We start from the raw sequence: 22,847 nt of genomic DNA, 5'->3' as shown, positions 1-22,847 counted from the left end.
AGTGTGAGGTCCACCATTAGAGCACAGAGTATTTTGTCCCTTTTAAAATCTTTTAAGTCAGATTTGTTTTTATTACAAGAGTGTTCTCTGCCCTTTTTAACTAGGTACACAAAAATGGAAGAGCTATGGTCCGCAGGAGCCTCCATATGGAGCGGATCAAATTTTAACAAAAACGACGGAGTTGCGGTTTTAATTAATAATCCTAACATCTTGGTGAAGGGCAGCACTGTGGTGAGGCAAGGCCGGGCACTTTTAGTAAATCTGACCTTTTTAGACAGGGATTTTAATGTTCTTAATGTATATGGTTTTACGGAAAAGAACGAAAGATATGAGCTTTTAGAAGACTTGCAACCCCACATGCTAGGTAGGGCTCCCCTAATGGTAGCAGGGGATTTTAATTGTGTTTTATCTAAAACAGACAGGAAAAGGGTAGGGGAGGATTTCAGAGTGGACAAAACGTCGGTTTTATTGCAGGGTTTAGTCAGAGATTTTAATTTAGTCGACTGTTTTAAAATTTTGCATCAAAGAGAGGAGGGCTTCACCTGGTTCAGTGGTGACGGTACCAAAGCCTCTCGAATCGACTACGTGTTTACAAGGGACTGCCCGCCAACCGATGCTACATTAACCCCCCTTTTTTTCTCTGATCACATGATGCTGTCTTGCACCCTTTCACTGCCCATGGGTGTGACGGTAGGGGGAGGGCTGTGGAAGCTGAACTGTTCCCTGTTGGAAGACAAGAATGTAATTTTAGAATATAGGGAACAGTTCAGCCAATGGCAGACCCTCCAAGACTTTTATGATACACGTGCACAGTGGTGGGAGATGGTAAAGGACCGGACGAGACAGTTTTTTAGAAAGATAGGGAAAGAAAAGAAGAGTAGGGAAAAGAAATGCATGTTGGGGTTGCAAAAAAGACTACAAAGGTATTTTAATCTTTTAAATAATGGTTTTGATTTTAACACTGAAATCCAGGATGTAAAAAAGGAAATGTCAGTTTTAGCCAATATAGAAAGTAAAGGGGTCCTTTTAAGAAGCAAAGAGAGAGAAATTGAAGAAGGGGAAAAGTGTACCAGATATTTTTTTAAGAAAATAATAACAAGGGGTGGGGGGTTAACCAGGGTTAAAACAGGGGATAGGGAGGTTAACACAACAAAAGAGATTTTAGAGGATGTGGAAAAATTTTATGGGGCTTTATATAGTTTTAAAAAGGTACACTCAGACACCGTAAAAGAAGTTTTAAATTTTGTTGAGAAAAGGGTCGACTGTCAAAATGAGATTTTAGCCCAAGATTTGAACATTTTAGAAACCCAAAAAGCTCTTGGAGGTTTTAAAAGGGGGAAGTCCCCAGGAGTGGATGGACTTCCCCTGGAGTTTTATCTAACATTTTGGGACATTTTAGGACAAGAGCTTTTGACAGTTTTTAAAGAGTTTGAGACCCTCGACAGACTTCCAGACAGTTTTAGAATAGGGATAGTTTCTTTACTTCACAAAAAAGGTGACCGGACTGACTTAAAAAACTGGAGACCCATAACACTTTTAAATTTCGATTATAAACTTTTTAGCAAAGTTTTAGCAACACGCATGTCAACTGTTTTAGAGGACGTGATTCACCCGGATCAAGCTTGTTCTGTGCCCGGAAGAAAGATAACAGACAACCTAGTGCTGATTAGAGACACCATCTGTTACGCGAGAGACAGAAATATTCGGCTAGTAGTCCTAAATTTAGATTTTGAAAAAGCATTTGATCGAGTCTCGCAGCAGTACCTCTTCCAGGTTCTGGAGAAAATGGGGTTTCCAAAGAGGTTTATAGCCTGGGTGGGACTGCTGTACAAGGGAATAGTCAGCAAAATTCTAATAAATGGGCATCTTTCCAAAGCTGTGAACATACACAGTGGTGTCCGTCAGGGATGTCCTTTATCTCCTCTTCTGTATGTGGCTTGCATCGAGCCACTGGCACAGATCTTGAGAAGGGACAAATGGATCAAAGGACTGGACGTTCCTGGGACGGGGGGACTGACGGCGACCTGTGTTTTATATATGGACGACGTAACTCTTTTAGCCACAGACGTTTTATCAATACGAAGAGCACTGGACTTGACTGACTGGTACGGTCGGGCCTCGGGCGCCAAACTCAATAGAAACAAGTCCGAGGCCCAGCTCTTCGGGCCGTGGGGAGACGTGGACACAGGAGGACTTGATTTGGTTTTTAAAGACAACGATTTTAAGATTTTAGGCGTTAAATTTGATAAAGACGGGGGTGGACGGGAAAACTGGACTGACTTGTTAGGGAAAGTTAGGAAAAGACTGGGGTTTTGGGGACTAAGACAGATGACGATGGAAGGCAAGGTTTTAATTTTTAAATCTGTGATTTTACCTCTGATTTTACTTGTCTGTTCTGTTTTTAGCCCCCCTCTGTGGTTCCTGGGGAAACTGGAGAGGGCGGTGTTTTACTTCCTGTGGGGGTCCAAGTGGGAGCGCCTGAAGAGGGAGACCATCAAGAAAAGGCCGGAGAACGGTGGAAAAGGCCTCCCAGACCCCCACCTGTTTTTAGGCAGCCGCTTCACCGCCCTGCACATTAGTTATGCCACGACCCCATCCAAAGAAAACAAGACGGCTGCAATGGCGCGATTTTGGATGGGGTCTTACCTACGAACACTGAAAATTTTACCAGTGGACTTGAAAACCCCAGTGTCTTTTAACTTGCCCAAAGAGTACAGTTTTATAAAAAAGTTTTTAAAGAAATACCTTTTAGAGAGTGAAGATGTCACCATTTTAACTCAACACAAGTCTCTCATCTCTGTTGTGCAGGACCGGGAACCGGTGAGTCCAGTTCCGGGCCTCACACCAAGTGAGGCCAAACAAGTTTGGCGGAACGCGGCTCACCCCGCTCTCCAGAACAGGCACAAGGACTTATCGTGGATGGTGGCTCATGAGATCCTCCCGGTCAGGGCGGTTATGCACTCCAGAGGCATGGCCAAAAACCCCATCTGCCCGCGGTCCGGCTGCAATTCCCCAGAGACCGTCCACCACCTGCTCTGGGAGTGCAGCACTGCGCGGGACCTGTGGGCCAAGACCGGCCCCCTGTATTTCCCGTGCCTACCAGCGGGTGGGGCCCAGTTCGGGTACCAGCTCGCCATCCTTGGGGTGGGCCGGGGCTTGAAGGACTTGACGGCACAGAAATTTACCTCGCTCTGGCTCACCCTCAACGTCATCAAGGATGCCATCTGGGCCACCAGAAACCTGCTGGTGGGGAAGCGCGTTACGGTAACCCTCCATGCATGCGAGCTAAAGGTAACATCAATGCTGCAGGGGTACCGGACGACGATATTCGGACGGGGGGGCCGGGGTCGCACGGAGAGGGTCCCGGCAGGCACCGACCCTGGCCGCCCGTAGATGCACCCTCACCACTCTGGCTACGGGAACAGCGGGCCAGCGGGCCGGAGGAGAGGGGATCTCCGCTGAGTCCATAAAGTAGCATCTCATGTCCCTGTTCTGGAGAGTGGGGTGATGACCCACTTGATAAGGACTCACCCCCGGTCTTGCACAATAGATGATTTTTAATTGGTGTTTTTTATTGTTTTATTATGAAAGAGGTTTTATTAACATATATATATACGAGGCTTGTTTGCTTTTTTTAAAAATTTGTATTTTACTTTTGGAACTGACCGCACCTTTTAAACACACCTCAATAATGGACTTTTAAAAACAAGCAAAACACTGTGGTTTTAATCAAATGCTTTTTAAAAATGATTGTTTTCTTTCATTTTACCATGTGTATTTATTATATATTATATTGCTTGTTTTAATGTGTGATTAAAAAGAAAATGTTGTGTGAAAAAGAAAAAATGCAAATGGAAAAAATGTAAATGGTGACAATAAAACTTTTTCGAAAGAAAAAATCTGTTCTTATCAGTTTAATATCTGATACGTCCCCCATCCGGGGACTACATATTAAATGGATTTTTAGATCACGGAGCTGGAGCCGGGGCTTGCTCCGTCCACTCCATGCATCGGCCTGGTATTGCAGTGTCTCCAGGAACGGTGTGCTTTCCCTTTTTGGGGATTGCCATTTATTGTGTCGAATAGCAGAACAAGGAATGAGAGCTGCCATTGCAGATGCTGTGGTTTATTGCAAACTTTTTTCCTGATGTGTCCTCCTGGGGTCTTGGACTCTTCCACTAACGATGCACCCACCTGAGGTCTTGAAGTCTTTCACAGACGAGGTGGTGCATCGAATCAGGTGTGTTTGTTTAAAGAGAGTCATCTAAAACTGGCGTTGGGAAGCACCGGCCCATGAGCTTGGCAGTTTCCAGGCCAGTAACGGAAGGCACCCGTCCTTCCTTTCCTGGAGCGGGGGCGGAGGGCTAACCGTTGGTGAGGATGGTAGAGATGCAAATCAGACCTCTGGCTGACCGCCTGGGCCTTCATACTTACCTGGCAGGGGAGACACCATGATCAAGAAGGCGGTTCACCCAGGGCGAGGCTTGTCCATTGCACTCCGGCCATGCTGACCCCTGCGAATTCCCCAAATGCGGGAATCTCGACTGCATAATTTATGGTAGTGGGGGACTGCGTTCGCGCTCTCCCCTGAAATTGTTGGTGAAACAAAGCAGAAGAGGTTTTTACAGTTTTTTATTTATTTCCATTTCAGAATGGGGAGTTCTGTCACATGCGAGATACGTGTTGTGCGCCTGTGAAACAAAGTCACTTACGCTCTTGAAAAATCAGACCCTGGTGGGTAGTTTAGTTCGAACATAGCGCAGACCTTACTTTGAAAGTAGATTGGACTGACTGCAGCCTAGCTGTATCTGTCTCCATGTTGTTTGTTTGTCCTTTTTTTCGATTCGTATTAATTTTGTTGTCGCTTACAGCGCCACCTAGTGGCCTGTCGCCGCGCCCTTTTTCACCTGGCCTCGGACTGAGCCCCTGCACAGGTGTGCCGATTTGGGTGAAGGGATCTCACTCCTTCCCGGAGTTATAGCCATTCGAGCCACCTCGGACACGCCACCTTAGCACGTTTTGAGGTCCCCTCGCCAAGGTGAATGGAAATTTCCTCTTTTTTTGGATGATTATTGACAGTCAGACTCCAGAGAAGCTTTCTGTGCTGATTTGGGTGGGACTGGGCCAAATACCTGGCGCTAGGTTGCAAAAGAAGGTTTTCGACAAAATCCAAAATACCCGAAAATTTCGTCAGAGCGACGAGCCAATCTGAGACCTGCGTCTCGTTCGGCTCGAGCCAAGGATTCCGATGACATAAGGCACGTGGCTCTGCGACCAACCGTTTGGGAGTTACGAGCGATGCCGTACTTTCCGTCGCTGCAGTTCCACCGTCAGGCCGATCGGGACAAGGCCCGGTGACGTTGCAGACAGGGGAGGGTACTACGATCCCGCAGTGTTTCGGGTGTTTTCATCTTTGTTTGATTGTCTTTTTACATTACATTTTCCCTATTTTTCAGCTTACGGCGCCACCTACTGGCCTGTCGCCACGCCCCTTTTCGAGCCACCTCGGACACGCCACCTTAGCACGTTTTGAGGTCCCCTCGCCAAGGTGAATGGAAATTTCCTCTTTTTTTGGATGATTATTGACAGTCAGACTCCAGAGAAGCTTTCTGTGCTGATTTGGGTGGGACTGGGCCAAATACCTGGCGCTAGGTTGCAAAAGAAGGTTTTCGACAAAATCCAAAATACCCGAAAATTTCGTCAGAGCGACGAGCCAATCTGAGACCTGCGTCTCGTTCGGCTCGAGCCAAGGATTCCGATGACATAAGGCACGTGGCTCTGCGACCAACCGTTTGGGAGTTACGAGCGATGCCGTACTTTCCGTCGCTGCAGTTCCACCGTCAGGCCGATCGGGACAAGGCCCGGTGACGTTGCAGACAGGGGAGGGTACTACGATCCCGCAGTGTTTCGGGTGTTTTCATCTTTGTTTGATTGTCTTTTTACATTACATTTTCCCTATTTTTCAGCTTACGGCGCCACCTACTGGCCTGTCGCCACGCCCCTTTTCGAGCCACCTCGGACACGCCACCTTAGCACGTTTTGAGGTCCCCTCGCCAAGGTGAATGGAAATTTCCTCTTTTTTTGGATGATTATTGACAGTCAGACTCCAGAGAAGCTTTCTGTGCTGATTTGGGTGGGACTGGGCCAAATACCTGGCGCTAGGTTGCAAAAGAAGGTTTTCGACAAAATCCAAAATACCCGAAAATTTCGTCAGAGCGACGAGCCAATCTGAGACCTGCGTCTCGTTCGGCTCGAGCCAAGGATTCCGATGACATAAGGCACGTGGCTCTGCGACCAACCGTTTGGGAGTTACGAGCGATGCCGTACTTTCCGTCGCTGCAGTTCCACCGTCAGGCCGATCGGGACAAGGCCCGGTGACGTTGCAGACAGGGGAGGGTACTACGATCCCGCAGTGTTTCGGGTGTTTTCATCTTTGTTTGATTGTCTTTTTACATTACATTTTCCCTATTTTTCAGCTTACGGCGCCACCTACTGGCCTGTCGCCACGCCCCTTTTCACCTGGCCTCGGACTGAGCCCCTGCACAGGTGTGCCGATTTGGGTGAAGGGATCTCACTCCTTCCCGGAGTTATAGCCATTCGAGCCACCTCGGACACGCCACCTTAGCACGTTTTGAGGTCCCCTCGCCAAGGTGAATGGAAATTTCCTCTTTTTTTGGATGATTATTGACAGTCAGACTCCAGAGAAGCTTTCTGTGCTGATTTGGGTGGGACTGGGCCAAATACCTGGCGCTAGGTTGCAAAAGAAGGTTTTCGACAAAATCCAAAATACCCGAAAATTTCGTCAGAGCGACGAGCCAATCTGAGACCTGCGTCTCGTTCGGCTCGAGCCAAGGATTCCGATGACATAAGGCACGTGGCTCTGCGACCAACCGTTTGGGAGTTACGAGCGATGCCGTACTTTCCGTCAGGCCGATCGGGACGAGGCCCGGTGACGTTGTAGACAGGGGAGGCTACCACCATCCCCCAGCGTTTTTAGGTCTCCCAAAACTTACCAAAGCCGAGATGGGCATCGCCGTGTCCGGCTTCCTCCCTGCTGCGTCTTAGCAGCATCGCTTCTCGGCCTTTTGGCTAAGATCAAGTGTAGTATCTGTTCTTATCAGTTTAATATCTGATACGTCCCCCATCCGGGGACTACATATTAAATGGATTTTTAGATCACGGAGCTGGAGCCGGGGCTTGCTCCGTCCACTCCATGCATCGGCCTGGTATTGCAGTGTCTCCAGGAACGGTGTGCTTTCCCTTTTTGGGGATTGCCATTTATTGTGTCGAATAGCAGAACAAGGAATGAGAGCTGCCATTGCAGATGCTGTGGTTTATTGCAAACTTTTTTCCTGATGTGTCCTCCTGGGGTCTTGGACTCTTCCACTAACGATGCACCCACCTGAGGTCTTGAAGTGGTGGTGCATCTAGACGAGGTGGTGCATCGAATCAGGTGTGTTTGTTTAAAGAGAGTCATCTAAAACTGGCGTTGGGAAGCACCGGCCCATGAGCTTGGCAGTTTCCAGGCCAGTAACGGAAGGCACCCGTCCTTCCTTTCCTGGAGCGGGGGCGGAGGGCTAACCGTTGGTGAGGATGGTAGAGATGCAAATCAGACCTCTGGCTGACCGCCTGCGCCTTCATACTTACCTGGCAGGGGAGACACCATGATCAAGAAGGCGGTTCACCCAGGGCGAGGCTTGTCCATTGCACTCCGGCCATGCTGACCCCTGCGAATTCCCCAAATGCGGGAATCTCGACTGCATAATTTATGGTAGTGGGGGACTGCGTTCGCGCTCTCCCCTGAAATTGTTGGTGAAACAAAGCAGAAGAGGTTTTTACAGTTTTTTATTTATTTCCATTTCAGAATGGGGAGTTCTGTCACATGCGAGATACGTGTTGTGCGCCTGTGAAACAAAGTCACTTACGCTCTTGAAAAATCAGACCCTGGTGGGTAGTTTAGTTCGAACATAGCGCAGACCTTACTTTGAAAGTAGATTGGACTGACTGCAGCCTAGCTGTATCTGTCTCCATGTTGTTTGTTTGTCCTTTTTTTCGATTCGTATTAATTTTGTTGTCGCTTACAGCGCCACCTAGTGGCCTGTCGCCGCGCCCTTTTTCACCTGGCCTCGGACTGAGCCCCTGCACAGGTGTGCCGATTTGGGTGAAGGGATCTCACTCCTTCCCGGAGTTATAGCCATTCGAGCCACCTCGGACACGCCACCTTAGCACGTTTTGAGGTCCCCTCGCCAAGGTGAATGGAAATTTCCTCTTTTTTTGGATGATTATTGACAGTCAGACTCCAGAGAAGCTTTCTGTGCTGATTTGGGTGGGACTGGGCCAAATACCTGGCGCTAGGTTGCAAAAGAAGGTTTTCGACAAAATCCAAAATACCCGAAAATTTCGTCAGAGCGACGAGCCAATCTGAGACCTGCGTCTCGTTCGGCTCGAGCCAAGGATTCCGATGACATAAGGCACGTGGCTCTGCGACCAACCGTTTGGGAGTTACGAGCGATGCCGTACTTTCCGTCGCTGCAGTTCCACCGTCAGGCCGATCGGGACAAGGCCCGGTGACGTTGCAGACAGGGGAGGGTACTACGATCCCGCAGTGTTTCGGGTGTTTTCATCTTTGTTTGATTGTCTTTTTACATTACATTTTCCCTATTTTTCAGCTTACGGCGCCACCTACTGGCCTGTCGCCACGCCCCTTTTCACCTGGCCTCGGACTGAGCCCCTGCACAGGTGTGCCGATTTGGGTGAAGGGATCTCACTCCTTCCCGGAGTTATAGCCATTCGAGCCACCTCGGACACGCCACCTTAGCACGTTTTGAGGTCCCCTCGCCAAGGTGAATGGAAATTTCCTCTTTTTTTGGATGATTATTGACAGTCAGACTCCAGAGAAGCTTTCTGTGCTGATTTGGGTGGGACTGGGCCAAATACCTGGCGCTAGGTTGCAAAAGAAGGTTTTCGACAAAATCCAAAATACCCGAAAATTTCGTCAGAGCGACGAGCCAATCTGAGACCTGCGTCTCGTTCGGCTCGAGCCAAGGATTCCGATGACATAAGGCACGTGGCTCTGCGACCAACCGTTTGGGAGTTACGAGCGATGCCGTACTTTCCGTCAGGCCGATCGGGACGAGGCCCGGTGACGTTGTAGACAGGGGAGGCTACCACCATCCCCCAGCGTTTTTAGGTCTCCCAAAACTTACCAAAGCCGAGATGGGCATCGCCGTGTCCGGCTTCCTCCCTGCTGCGTCTTAGCAGCATCGCTTCTCGGCCTTTTGGCTAAGATCAAGTGTAGTATCTGTTCTTATCAGTTTAATATCTGATACGTCCCCCATCCGGGGACTACATATTAAATGGATTTTTAGATCACGGAGCTGGAGCCGGGGCTTGCTCCGTCCACTCCATGCATCGGCCTGGTATTGCAGTGTCTCCAGGAACGGTGTGCTTTCCCTTTTTGGGGATTGCCATTTATTGTGTCGAATAGCAGAACAAGGAATGAGAGCTGCCATTGCAGATGCTGTGGTTTATTGCAAACTTTTTTCCTGATGTGTCCTCCTGGGGTCTTGGACTCTTCCACTAACGATGCACCCACCTGAGGTCTTGAAGTGGTGGTGCATCTAGACGAGGTGGTGCATCGAATCAGGTGTGTTTGTTTAAAGAGAGTCATCTAAAACTGGCGTTGGGAAGCACCGGCCCATGAGCTTGGCAGTTTCCAGGCCAGTAACGGAAGGCACCCGTCCTTCCTTTCCTGGAGCGGGGGCGGAGGGCTAACCGTTGGTGAGGATGGTAGAGATGCAAATCAGACCTCTGGCTGACCGCCTGCGCCTTCATACTTACCTGGCAGGGGAGACACCATGATCAAGAAGGCGGTTCACCCAGGGCGAGGCTTGTCCATTGCACTCCGGCCATGCTGACCCCTGCGAATTCCCCAAATGCGGGAATCTCGACTGCATAATTTATGGTAGTGGGGGACTGCGTTCGCGCTCTCCCCTGAAATTGTTGGTGAAACAAAGCAGAAGAGGTTTTTACAGTTTTTTATTTATTTCCATTTCAGAATGGGGAGTTCTGTCACATGCGAGATACGTGTTGTGCGCCTGTGAAACAAAGTCACTTACGCTCTTGAAAAATCAGACCCTGGTGGGTAGTTTAGTTCGAACATAGCGCAGACCTTACTTTGAAAGTAGATTGGACTGACTGCAGCCTAGCTGTATCTGTCTCCATGTTGTTTGTTTGTCCTTTTTTTCGATTCGTATTAATTTTGTTGTCGCTTACAGCGCCACCTAGTGGCCTGTCGCCGCGCCCTTTTTCACCTGGCCTCGGACTGAGCCCCTGCACAGGTGTGCCGATTTGGGTGAAGGGATCTCACTCCTTCCCGGAGTTATAGCCATTCGAGCCACCTCGGACACGCCACCTTAGCACGTTTTGAGGTCCCCTCGCCAAGGTGAATGGAAATTTCCTCTTTTTTTGGATGATTATTGACAGTCAGACTCCAGAGAAGCTTTCTGTGCTGATTTGGGTGGGACTGGGCCAAATACCTGGCGCTAGGTTGCAAAAGAAGGTTTTCGACAAAATCCAAAATACCCGAAAATTTCGTCAGAGCGACGAGCCAATCTGAGACCTGCGTCTCGTTCGGCTCGAGCCAAGGATTCCGATGACATAAGGCACGTGGCTCTGCGACCAACCGTTTGGGAGTTACGAGCGATGCCGTACTTTCCGTCGCTGCAGTTCCACCGTCAGGCCGATCGGGACAAGGCCCGGTGACGTTGCAGACAGGGGAGGGTACTACGATCCCGCAGTGTTTCGGGTGTTTTCATCTTTGTTTGATTGTCTTTTTACATTACATTTTCCCTATTTTTCAGCTTACGGCGCCACCTACTGGCCTGTCGCCACGCCCCTTTTCGAGCCACCTCGGACACGCCACCTTAGCACGTTTTGAGGTCCCCTCGCCAAGGTGAATGGAAATTTCCTCTTTTTTTGGATGATTATTGACAGTCAGACTCCAGAGAAGCTTTCTGTGCTGATTTGGGTGGGACTGGGCCAAATACCTGGCGCTAGTTTGCAAAAGAAGGTTTTCGACAAAATCCAAAATACCCGAAAATTTCGTCAGAGCGACGAGCCAATCTGAGACCTGCGTCTCGTTCGGCTCGAGCCAAGGATTCCGATGACATAAGGCACGTGGCTCTGCGACCAACCGTTTGGGAGTTACGAGCGATGCCGTACTTTCCGTCGCTGCAGTTCCACCGTCAGGCCGATCGGGACAAGGCCCGGTGACGTTGCAGACAGGGGAGGGTACTACGATCCCGCAGTGTTTCGGGTGTTTTCATCTTTGTTTGATTGTCTTTTTACATTACATTTTCCCTATTTTTCAGCTTACGGCGCCACCTACTGGCCTGTCGCCACGCCCCTTTTCGAGCCACCTCGGACACGCCACCTTAGCACGTTTTGAGGTCCCCTCGCCAAGGTGAATGGAAATTTCCTCTTTTTTTGGATGATTATTGACAGTCAGACTCCAGAGAAGCTTTCTGTGCTGATTTGGGTGGGACTGGGCCAAATACCTGGCGCTAGGTTGCAAAAGAAGGTTTTCGACAAAATCCAAAATACCCGAAAATTTCGTCAGAGCGACGAGCCAATCTGAGACCTGCGTCTCGTTCGGCTCGAGCCAAGGATTCCGATGACATAAGGCACGTGGCTCTGCGACCAACCGTTTGGGAGTTACGAGCGATGCCGTACTTTCCGTCGCTGCAGTTCCACCGTCAGGCCGATCGGGACAAGGCCCGGTGACGTTGCAGACAGGGGAGGGTACTACGATCCCGCAGTGTTTCGGGTGTTTTCATCTTTGTTTGATTGTCTTTTTACATTACATTTTCCCTATTTTTCAGCTTACGGCGCCACCTACTGGCCTGTCGCCACGCCCCTTTTCACCTGGCCTCGGACTGAGCCCCTGCACAGGTGTGCCGATTTGGGTGAAGGGATCTCACTCCTTCCCGGAGTTATAGCCATTCGAGCCACCTCGGACACGCCACCTTAGCACGTTTTGAGGTCCCCTCGCCAAGGTGAATGGAAATTTCCTCTTTTTTTGGATGATTATTGACAGTCAGACTCCAGAGAAGCTTTCTGTGCTGATTTGGGTGGGACTGGGCCAAATACCTGGCGCTAGGTTGCAAAAGAAGGTTTTCGACAAAATCCAAAATACCCGAAAATTTCGTCAGAGCGACGAGCCAATCTGAGACCTGCGTCTCGTTCGGCTCGAGCCAAGGATTCCGATGACATAAGGCACGTGGCTCTGCGACCAACCGTTTGGGAGTTACGAGCGATGCCGTACTTTCCGTCAGGCCGATCGGGACGAGGCCCGGTGACGTTGTAGACAGGGGAGGCTACCACCATCCCCCAGCGTTTTTAGGTCTCCCAAAACTTACCAAAGCCGAGATGGGCATCGCCGTGTCCGGCTTCCTCCCTGCTGCGTCTTAGCAGCATCGCTTCTCGGCCTTTTGGCTAAGATCAAGTATCTTGTCGGACGGTTGAGACTGCGATCGCCTCTTGGAGGTTTCCTGACTTGAGATCCCTTCATATCTTGAGTCACACAACTTCGGGAGGTATATTGAACTCTGCTGCTTCGGGCTCCAACAAGTTTTAAGGTAAGGTCTTTTAATTATTTATTTTGTTATTTATTGTTGTATTTATTGTTGTTTTAAGTTTTTAGGCTGTTGGTGCCTCTATCATGTCGGCTGCCCGTGCCGGCGTGCGGAGGCACCACAGCGTGCGTTTTTTATTCAGGCAGGGTGAGGGGAAGCTCCTGGGAATGTCCCGTATGGACTTTTCCAGGAAGCTGATCCAAAAGACCTTAGCTTTTAAATGTGACGACCTGAATTGTTTGATGACTCTGCCCTTGAACAAAGGATTTGATGTTAGTTTTAAAACCGCTTCCCTACTTAGTGACTTTTGGCAAAGGTTTGAATCAGTTAAAGCCCAGTTTTCCATGTTCACTGTTGAGAAACTTTCTGATAACACACTTAAAACTGTGATTGTCAGGATGTTCAATGAAACCGTGACTGGAGATGATATTTGTGTTTGGTTGGGTAGATTTTGCACTGTTCGAGGCCAGCCTGTCAAAGTGTTAGATGAAGATGGCATTTGGACATGCTCCTGGCGAATTCCCATTAAACAATGGGAAGACGCTGGGGGCTACCAGGGCCTGAAGCATCTGCCTTCCATGATTGTGCTCGGAGAGAACAGAGGCTACATACATTATCAAGGAATGCCCAAACTCTGCAGAAAGTGTGGAAGGTTTGGTCATTTATCTGAAGCATGCCAAGAGTTAATCTGTGGGAAGTGTAGAGAAATTGGTCACAGTTTTGATGACTGTACCAATGGCAGACGGTGCAATCTTTGTGGAGAAACAAACCATCTCTACAGAGACTGCCCTAAAAGTTTTGCCAACAAGCTAAAAATGGCCGCCCCACATGGGCAACAAACGAAGGAACAAAGGAGAGAGGAGGCGGTCCCTGAGGTTTTGGCGGGAATTTCAAATTCCCAGCCGGCCTCAGGGATTGGGCAGGAAGGAGGAAGTGGGGCGGCCACAGGGGCGGAGGCAACGGAACAGGAAATGGTAATGGAAGGAAAGGAAAGTGAGGAAGAATCACTGGTAACAGTTTCGGATGGGGTGGAAGAATCCACCGGGAGTGAGACAGAGTGTTCACTCCCTAATGCTCAGGTGCAAAAAAGACCTGCGGGGTCTCCTCTGATTGTAATGGAGGAGAAAAAATCTAGGGCAGCATATAAGCTCGATAGTTCCGATTCGGTAGATCTGGAGCGCATGTGGCCCCTAGAGTCCCCAAATGAGGTTTCCTTTTTGCACATTAAGCTAACAGCATCATCGCCAAAGGAGCCACAAGAGGTTCCCTCTGTGGCCTCTGAAGCGACAGGCATTTGCCCTCCAGACCTCAGCTCATCTGGGGAAAAGGAAAGACAAATGCTACAAGATGTAACATGATTTTAATCATATTTTTGTAGTCTTTTTCTTGTCTTCTGTTTTAAATGCCTCATACCTTTTTAACCCTACTGCTCATGGCCCTCACCATCTCTACTATCAATGTCAGAAGTGTGAGGTCCACCATTAGAGCACAGAGTATTTTGTCCTTTTTAAAATCTTTTAAGTCAGATTTGTTTTTATTACAAGAGTGTTCTCTGCCCTTTTTAACTAGGTACACAAAAATGGAAGAGCTATGGTCCGCAGGAGCCTCCATATGGAGCGGATCAAATTTTAACAAAAACGACGGAGTTGCGGTTTTAATTAATAATCCTAACATCTTGGTGAAGGGCAGCACTGTGGTGAGGCAAGGCCGGGCACTTTTAGTAAATCTGACCTTTTTAGACAGGGATTTTAATGTTCTTAATGTATATGGTTTTACGGAAAAGAACGAAAGATATGAGCTTTTAGAAGACTTGCAACCCCACATGCTAGGTAGGGCTCCCCTAATGGTAGCAGGGGATTTTAATTGTGTTTTATCTAAAACAGACAGGAAAAGGGTAGGGGAGGATTTTAGAGTGGACAAAACGTCGGTTTTATTGCAGGGTTTAGTCAGAGATTTTAATTTAGTCGACTGTTTTAAAATTTTGCATCAAAGAGAGGAGGGCTTCACCTGGTTCAGTGGTGATGGTACCAAAGCCTCTCGAATCGACTACGTGTTTACAAGGGACTGCCCGCCAACCGATGCTACATTAACCCCCCTTTTTTTCTCTGATCACATGATGCTGTCTTGCACCCTTTCACTGCCCATGGGTGTGACGGTAGGGGGAGGGCTGTGGAAGCTGAACTGTTCCCTGTTGGAAGACAAGAATGTAATTTTAGAATATAGGGAACAGTTCAGCCAATGGCAGACCCTCCAAGACTTTTATGATACACGTGCACAGTGGTGGGAGATGGTAAAGGACCGGACGAGACAGTTTTTTAGAAAGATAGGGAAAGAAAAGAAGAGTAGGGAAAAGAAATGCATGTTGGGGTTGCAAAAAAGACTACAAAGGTATTTTAATCTTTTAAATAATGGTTTTGATTTTAACAATGAAATCCAGGATGTAAAAAAGGAAATGTCAGTTTTAGCCAATATAGAAAGTAAAGGGGTCCTTTTAAGAAGCAAAGAGAGAGAAATTGAAGAAGGGGAAAAGTGTACCAGATATTTTTTTAAGAAAATAATAACAAGGGGTGGGGGGTTAACCAGGGTTAAAACAGGGGATAGGGAGGTTAACACAACAAAAGAGATTTTAGAGGATGTGGAAAAATTTTATGGGGCTTTATATAGTTTTAAAAAGGTACACTCAGACACCGTAAAAGAAGTTTTAAATTTTGTTGAGAAAAGGGTCGACTGTCAAAATGAGATTTTAGCCCAAGATTTGAACATTTTAGAAACCCAAAAAGCTCTTGGAGGTTTTAAAAAGGGGAAGTCCCCAGGAGTGGATGGACTTCCCCTGGAGTTTTATCTAACATTTTGGGACATTTTAGGACAAGAGCTTTTGACAGTTTTTAAAGAGTTTGAGACCCTCGACAGACTTCCAGACAGTTTTAGAATAGGGATAGTTTCTTTACTTCACAAAAAAGGTGACCGGACTGACTTAAAAAACTGGAGACCCATAACACTTTTAAATTTCGATTATAAACTTTTTAGCAAAGTTTTAGCAACACGCATGTCAACTGTTTTAGAGGACGTGATTCACCCGGATCAAGCTTGTTCTGTGCCCGGAAGAAAGATAACAGACAACCTAGTGCTGATTAGAGACGCCATCTGTTACGCGAGAGACAGAAATATTCGGCTAGTAGTCCTAAATTTAGATTTTGAAAAAGCATTTGATCGAGTCTCGCACCAGTACCTCTTCCAGGTTCTGGAGAAAATGGGGTTTCCAAAGAGGTTTATAGCCTGGGTGGGACTGCTGTACAAGGGAATAGTCAGCAAAATTCTAATAAATGGGCATCTTTCCAAAGCTGTGAACATACACAGTGGTGTCCGTCAGGGATGTCCTTTATCTCCTCTTCTGTATGTGGCTTGCATCGAGCCACTGGCACAGATCTTGAGAAGGGACAAATGGATCAAAGGACTGGACGTTCCTGGGACGGGGGGACTGACGGCGACCTGTGTTTTATATATGGACGACGTAACTCTTTTAGCCACAGACGTTTTATCAATACGAAGAGCACTGGACTTGACTGACTGGTACGGTCGGGCCTCGGGCGCCAAACTCAATAGAAACAAGTCCGAGGCCCAGCTCTTCGGGCCGTGGGGAGACGTGGACACAGGAGGACTTGATTTGGTTTTTAAAGACAACGATTTTAAGATTTTAGGCGTTAAATTTGATAAAGACGGGGGTGGACGGGAAAACTGGACTGACTTGTTAGGGAAAGTTAGGAAAAGACTGGGGTTTTGGGGACTAAGACAGATGACGATGGAAGGCAAGGTTTTAATTTTTAAATCTGTGATTTTACCTCTGATTTTACTTGTCTGTTCTGTTTTTAGCCCCCCTCGGTGGTTCCTGGGGAAACTGGAGAGGGCGGTGTTTTACTTCCTGTGGGGGTCCAAGTGGGAGCGCCTGAAGAGGGAGACCATCAAGAAAAGGCCGGAGAACGGTGGAAAAGGCCTCCCAGACCCCCACCTGTTTTTAGGCAGCCGCTTCACCGCCCTGCACATTAGTTATGCCACGACCCCATCCAAAGAAAACAAGACGGCTGCAATGGCGCGATTTTGGATGGGGTCTTACCTACGAACACTGAAAATTTTACCAGTGGACTTGAAAACCCCAGTGTCTTTTAACTTGCCCAAAGAGTACAGTTTTATAAAAAAGTTTTTAAAGAAATACCTTTTAGAGAGTGAAGATGTCACCATTTTAACTCAACACAAGTCTCTCATCTCTGTTGTGCAGGACCGGGAACCGGTGAGTCCAGTTCCGGGCCTCACACCAAGTGAGGCCAAACAGGTTTGGCGGAACGCGGCTCACCCCGCTCTCCAGAACAGGCACAAGGACTTATCGTGGATGGTGGCTCATGAGATCCTCCCGGTCAGGGCGGTTATGCACTCCAGAGGCATGGCCAAAAACCCCATCTGCCCGCGGTCCGGCTGCAATTCTCCGGAGACCGTCCACCACCTGCTCTGGGAGTGCAGCACTGCGCGGGACCTGTGGGCCAAGACCGGCCCCCTGTATTTCCCGTGCCTACCAGCGGGTGGGGCCCAGTTCGGGTACCAGCTCGCCATCCTTGGGGTGGGCCGGGGCTTGAAGGACTTGACGGCACAGAAATTTACCTCGCTCTGGCTCACCCTCAACGTCATCAAGGATGCCATCTGGGCCACCAGAAACCTGCTGGTGGGGAAGCGCGTTACGGTAACCCTCCATGCATGCGAGCTAAAGGTAACATCAATGCTGCAGGGGTACCGGACGACGATATTCGGACGGGGGGGCCGGGGTCGCACGGAGAGGGTCCCGGCAGGCACCGACCCTGGCCGCCCGTAGATGCACCCTCACCACTCTGGCTACGGGAACAGCGGGCCAGCGGGCCGGAGGAGAGGGGATCTCCGCTGAGTCCATAAAGTAGCATCTCATGTCCCTGTTCTGGAGAGTGGGGTGATGACCCACTTGATAAGGACTCACCCCCGGTCTTGCACAACAGATGATTTTTAATTGGTGTTTTTTATTGTTTTATTATGAAAGAGGTTTTATTAACATATATACGAGGCTTGTTTGCTTTTTTTAAAATTTGTGTTTTACTTTGGAACTGACCGCACCTTTTAAACACACCTCAATAATGGACTTTTAAAAACAAGCAAAACACTGTGGTTTTAATCAAATGCTTTTTAAAAATGATTGTTTATTTCATTTTACCATGTGTATTTATTATATATTATATTGCTTGTTTTAATGTGTGATTAAAAAGAAAATGTTGTGTGAAAAAGAAAAAATGCAAATGGAAAAAATGTAAATGGTGACAATAAAACTTTTTCGAAAGAAAAAATCTGTTCTTATCAGTTTAATATCTGATACGTCCCCCATCCGGGGACTACATATTAAATGGATTTTTAGATCACGGAGCTGGAGCCGGGGCTTGCTCCGTCCACTCCATGCATCGGCCTGGTATTGCAGTGTCTCCAGGAACGGTGTGCTTTCCCTTTTTGGGGATTGCCATTTATTGTGTCGAATAGCAGAACAAGGAATGAGAGCTGCCATTGCAGATGCTGTGGTTTATTGCAAACTTTTTTCCTGATGTGTCCTCCTGGGGTCTTGGACTCTTCCACTAACGATGCACCCACCTGAGGTCTTGAAGTCTTTCACAGACGAGGTGGTGCATCGAATCAGGTGTGTTTGTTTAAAGAGAGTCATCTAAAACTGGCGTTGGGAAGCACCGGCCCATGAGCTTGGCAGTTTCCAGGCCAGTAACGGAAGGCACCCGTCCTTCCTTTCCTGGAGCGGGGGCGGAGGGCTAACCGTTGGTGAGGATGGTAGAGATGCAAATCAGACCTCTGGCTGACCGCCTGGGCCTTCATACTTACCTGGCAGGGGAGACACCATGATCAAGAAGGCGGTTCACCCAGGGCGAGGCTTGTCCATTGCACTCCGGCCATGCTGACCCCTGCGAATTCCCCAAATGCGGGAATCTCGACTGCATAATTTATGGTAGTGGGGGACTGCGTTCGCGCTCTCCCCTGAAATTGTTGGTGAAACAAAGCAGAAGAGGTTTTTACAGTTTTTTATTTATTTCCATTTCAGAATGGGGAGTTCTGTCACATGCGAGATACGTGTTGTGCGCCTGTGAAACAAAGTCACTTACGCTCTTGAAAAATCAGACCCTGGTGGGTAGTTTAGTTCGAACATAGCGCAGACCTTACTTTGAAAGTAGATTGGACTGACTGCAGCCTAGCTGTATCTGTCTCCATGTTGTTTGTTTGTCCTTTTTTTCAATTCGTATTAATTTTGTTGTCGCTTACAGCGCCACCTAGTGGCCTGTCGCCGCGCCCTTTTTCACCTGGCCTCGGACTGAGCCCCTGCACAGGTGTGCCGATTTGGGTGAAGGGATCTCACTCCTTCCCGGAGTTATAGCCATTCGAGCCACCTCGGACACGCCACCTTAGCACGTTTTGAGGTCCCCTCGCCAAGGTGAATGGAAATTTCCTCTTTTTTTGGATGATTATTGACAGTCAGACTCCAGAGAAGCTTTCTGTGCTGATTTGGGTGGGACTGGGCCAAATACCTGGCGCTAGGTTGCAAAAGAAGGTTTTCGACAAAATCCAAAATACCCGAAAATTTCGTCAGAGCGACGAGCCAATCTGAGACCTGCGTCTCGTTCGGCTCGAGCCAAGGATTCCGATGACATAAGGCACGTGGCTCTGCGACCAACCGTTTGGGAGTTACGAGCGATGCCGTACTTTCCGTCGCTGCAGTTCCACCGTCAGGCCGATCGGGACAAGGCCCGGTGACGTTGCAGACAGGGGAGGGTACTACGATCCCGCAGTGTTTCGGGTGTTTTCATCTTTGTTTGATTGTCTTTTTACATTACATTTTCCCTATTTTTCAGCTTACGGCGCCACCTACTGGCCTGTCGCCACGCCCCTTTTCACCTGGCCTCGGACTGAGCCCCTGCACAGGTGTGCCGATTTGGGTGAAGGGATCTCACTCCTTCCCGGAGTTATAGCCATTCGAGCCACCTCGGACACGCCACCTTAGCACGTTTTGAGGTCCCCTCGCCAAGGTGAATGGAAATTTCCTCTTTTTTTGGATGATTATTGACAGTCAGACTCCAGAGAAGCTTTCTGTGCTGATTTGGGTGGGACTGGGCCAAATACCTGGCGCTAGGTTGCAAAAGAAGGTTTTCGACAAAATCCAAAATACCCGAAAATTTCGTCAGAGCGACGAGCCAATCTGAGACCTGCGTCTCGTTCGGCTCGAGCCAAGGATTCCGATGACATAAGGCACGTGGCTCTGCGACCAACCGTTTGGGAGTTACGAGCGATGCCGTACTTTCCGTCAGGCCGATCGGGACGAGGCCCGGTGACGTTGTAGACAGGGGAGGCTACCACCATCCCCCAGCGTTTTTAGGTCTCCCAAAACTTACCAAAGCCGAGATGGGCATCGCCGTGTCCGGCTTCCTCCCTGCTGCGTCTTAGCAGCATCGCTTCTCGGCCTTTTGGCTAAGATCAAGTGTAGTATCTGTTCTTATCAGTTTAATATCTGATACGTCCCCCATCCGGGGACTACATATTAAATGGATTTTTAGATCACGGAGCTGGAGCCGGGGCTTGCTCCGTCCACTCCATGCATCGGCCTGGTATTGCAGTGTCTCCAGGAACGGTGTGCTTTCCCTTTTTGGGGATTGCCATTTATTGTGTCGAATAGCAGAACAAGGAATGAGAGCTGCCATTGCAGATGCTGTGGTTTATTGCAAACTTTTTTCCTGATGTGTCCTCCTGGGGTCTTGGACTCTTCCACTAACGATGCACCCACCTGAGGTCTTGAAGTCTTTCACAGACGAGGTGGTGCATCGAATCAGGTGTGTTTGTTTAAAGAGAGTCATCTAAAACTGGCGTTGGGAAGCACCGGCCCATGAGCTTGGCAGTTTCCAGGCCAGTAACGGAAGGCACCCGTCCTTCCTTTCCTGGAGCGGGGGCGGAGGGCTAACCGTTGGTGAGGATGGTAGAGATGCAAATCAGACCTCTGGCTGACCGCCTGGGCCTTCATACTTACCTGGCAGGGGAGACACCATGATCAAGAAGGCGGTTCACCCAGGGCGAGGCTTGTCCATTGCACTCCGGCCATGCTGACCCCTGCGAATTCCCCAAATGCGGGAATCTCGACTGCATAATTTATGGTAGTGGGGGACTGCGTTCGCGCTCTCCCCTGAAATTGTTGGTGAAACAAAGCAGAAGAGGTTTTTACAGTTTTTTATTTATTTCCATTTCAGAATGAGGAGTTCTGTCACATGCGAGATACGTGTTGTGCGCCTGTGAAACAAAGTCACTTACGCTCTTGAAAAATCAGACCCTGGTGGGTAGTTTAGTTCGAACATAGCGCAGACCTTACTTTGAAAGTAGATTGGACTGACTGCAGCCTAGCTGTATCTGTCTCCATGTTGTTTGTTTGTCCTTTTTTTCAATTCGTATTAATTTTGTTGTCGCTTACAGCGCCACCTAGTGGCCTGTCGCCGCGCCCTTTTTCACCTGGCCTCGGACTGAGCCCCTGCACAGGTGTGCCGATTTGGGTGAAGGGATCTCACTCCTTCCCGGAGTTATAGCCATTCGAGCCACCTCGGACACGCCACCTTAGCACGTTTTGAGGTCCCCTCGCCAAGGTGAATGGAAATTTCCTCTTTTTTTGGATGATTATTGACAGTCAGACTCCAGAGAAGCTTTCTGTGCTGATTTGGGTGGGACTGGGCCAAATACCTGGCGCTAGGTTGCAAAAGAAGGTTTTCGACAAAATCCAAAATACCCGAAAATTTCGTCAGAGCGACGAGCCAATCTGAGACCTGCGTCTCGTTCGGCTCGAGCCAAGGATTCCGATGACATAAGGCACGTGGCTCTGCGACCAACCGTTTGGGAGTTACGAGCGATGCCGTACTTTCCGTCGCTGCAGTTCCACCGTCAGGCCGATCGGGACAAGGCCCGGTGACGTTGCAGACAGGGGAGGGTACTACGATCCCGCAGTGTTTCGGGTGTTTTCATCTTTGTTTGATTGTCTTTTTACATTACATTTTCCCTATTTTTCAGCTTACGGCGCCACCTACTGGCCTGTCGCCACGCCCCTTTTCACCTGGCCTCGGACTGAGCCCCTGCACAGGTGTGCCGATTTGGGTGAAGGGATCTCACTCCTTCCCGGAGTTATAGCCATTCGAGCCACCTCGGACACGCCACCTTAGCACGTTTTGAGGTCCCCTCGCCAAGGTGAATGGAAATTTCCTCTTTTTTTGGATGATTATTGACAGTCAGACTCCAGAGAAGCTTTCTGTGCTGATTTGGGTGGGACTGGGCCAAATACCTGGCGCTAGGTTGCAAAAGAAGGTTTTCGACAAAATCCAAAATACCCGAAAATTTCGTCAGAGCGACGAGCCAATCTGAGACCTGCGTCTCGTTCGGCTCGAGCCAAGGATTCCGATGACATAAGGCACGTGGCTCTGCGACCAACCGTTTGGGAGTTACGAGCGATGCCGTACTTTCCGTCAGGCCGATCGGGACGAGGCCCGGTGACGTTGTAGACAGGGGAGGCTACCACCATCCCCCAGCGTTTTTAGGTCTCCCAAAACTTACCAAAGCCGAGATGGGCATCGCCGTGTCCGGCTTCCTCCCTGCTGCGTCTTAGCAGCATCGCTTCTCGGCCTTTTGGCTAAGATCAAGTGTAGTATCTGTTCTTATCAGTTTAATATCTGATACGTCCCCCATCCGGGGACTACATATTAAATGGATTTTTAGATCACGGAGCTGGAGCCGGGGCTTGCTCCGTCCACTCCATGCATCGGCCTGGTATTGCAGTGTCTCCAGGAACGGTGTGCTTTCCCTTTTTGGGGATTGCCATTTATTGTGTCGAATAGCAGAACAAGGAATGAGAGCTGCCATTGCAGATGCTGTGGTTTATTGCAAACTTTTTTCCTGATGTGTCCTCCTGGGGTCTTGGACTCTTCCACTAACGATGCACCCACCTGAGGTCTTGAAGTCTTTCACAGACGAGGTGGTGCATCGAATCAGGTGTGTTTGTTTAAAGAGAGTCATCTAAAACTGGCGTTGGGAAGCACCGGCCCATGAGCTTGGCAGTTTCCAGGCCAGTAACGGAAGGCACCCGTCCTTCCTTTCCTGGAGCGGGGGCGGAGGGCTAACCGTTGGTGA

At 48.9% G+C, this 22,847-nt stretch overlaps 1 long non-coding RNA gene, 9 other non-coding genes and 2 pseudogenes across 10 annotated transcripts in view; 11 read left to right on the top strand and 1 right to left on the bottom strand.

Moving 5' to 3' along the window:
* Positions 1-22,847, bottom strand: part of LOC128011370 (uncharacterized) — a 214,116-nt gene that overhangs the window by 13,661 nt on the left and 177,608 nt on the right. The window lies entirely within an intron of this gene.
* Positions 3,878-4,052, top strand: LOC128012658 (uncharacterized; annotated as a pseudogene).
* On the top strand, positions 4,427-4,590 carry LOC128012263 (U1 spliceosomal RNA). Its single transcript, XR_008182787.1, has one exon. It is a non-coding gene; the product is annotated as a U1 spliceosomal RNA (small nuclear RNA).
* LOC128012522 (U2 spliceosomal RNA) lies at positions 7,070-7,260 on the top strand. Its single transcript, XR_008183046.1, has one exon. It is a non-coding gene; the product is annotated as a U2 spliceosomal RNA (small nuclear RNA).
* Positions 7,640-7,803, top strand: LOC128012262 (U1 spliceosomal RNA). The gene has a single exon (XR_008182785.1). It is a non-coding gene; the product is annotated as a U1 spliceosomal RNA (small nuclear RNA).
* On the top strand, positions 9,263-9,453 carry LOC128012520 (U2 spliceosomal RNA). The gene has a single exon (XR_008183044.1). It is a non-coding gene; the product is annotated as a U2 spliceosomal RNA (small nuclear RNA).
* On the top strand, positions 9,833-9,996 carry LOC128012261 (U1 spliceosomal RNA). The gene has a single exon (XR_008182784.1). It is a non-coding gene; the product is annotated as a U1 spliceosomal RNA (small nuclear RNA).
* Positions 17,971-18,145, top strand: LOC128012657 (uncharacterized; annotated as a pseudogene).
* Positions 18,520-18,683, top strand: LOC128012260 (U1 spliceosomal RNA). Its single transcript, XR_008182783.1, has one exon. It is a non-coding gene; the product is annotated as a U1 spliceosomal RNA (small nuclear RNA).
* Positions 20,143-20,333, top strand: LOC128012519 (U2 spliceosomal RNA). The gene has a single exon (XR_008183043.1). It is a non-coding gene; the product is annotated as a U2 spliceosomal RNA (small nuclear RNA).
* Positions 20,708-20,871, top strand: LOC128012259 (U1 spliceosomal RNA). The gene has a single exon (XR_008182782.1). It is a non-coding gene; the product is annotated as a U1 spliceosomal RNA (small nuclear RNA).
* On the top strand, positions 22,331-22,521 carry LOC128012518 (U2 spliceosomal RNA). Its single transcript, XR_008183042.1, has one exon. It is a non-coding gene; the product is annotated as a U2 spliceosomal RNA (small nuclear RNA).

Source organism: Carassius gibelio, chromosome B23 (genome assembly GCF_023724105.1).
Source record: "Carassius gibelio isolate Cgi1373 ecotype wild population from Czech Republic chromosome B23, carGib1.2-hapl.c, whole genome shotgun sequence".
Lineage (NCBI taxonomy): Eukaryota > Metazoa > Chordata > Actinopteri > Cypriniformes > Cyprinidae > Carassius > Carassius gibelio.
The sequence above is the reverse complement of the archived record's forward strand: the minus strand, read 5'-3'. Positions and strand labels throughout refer to the sequence as shown.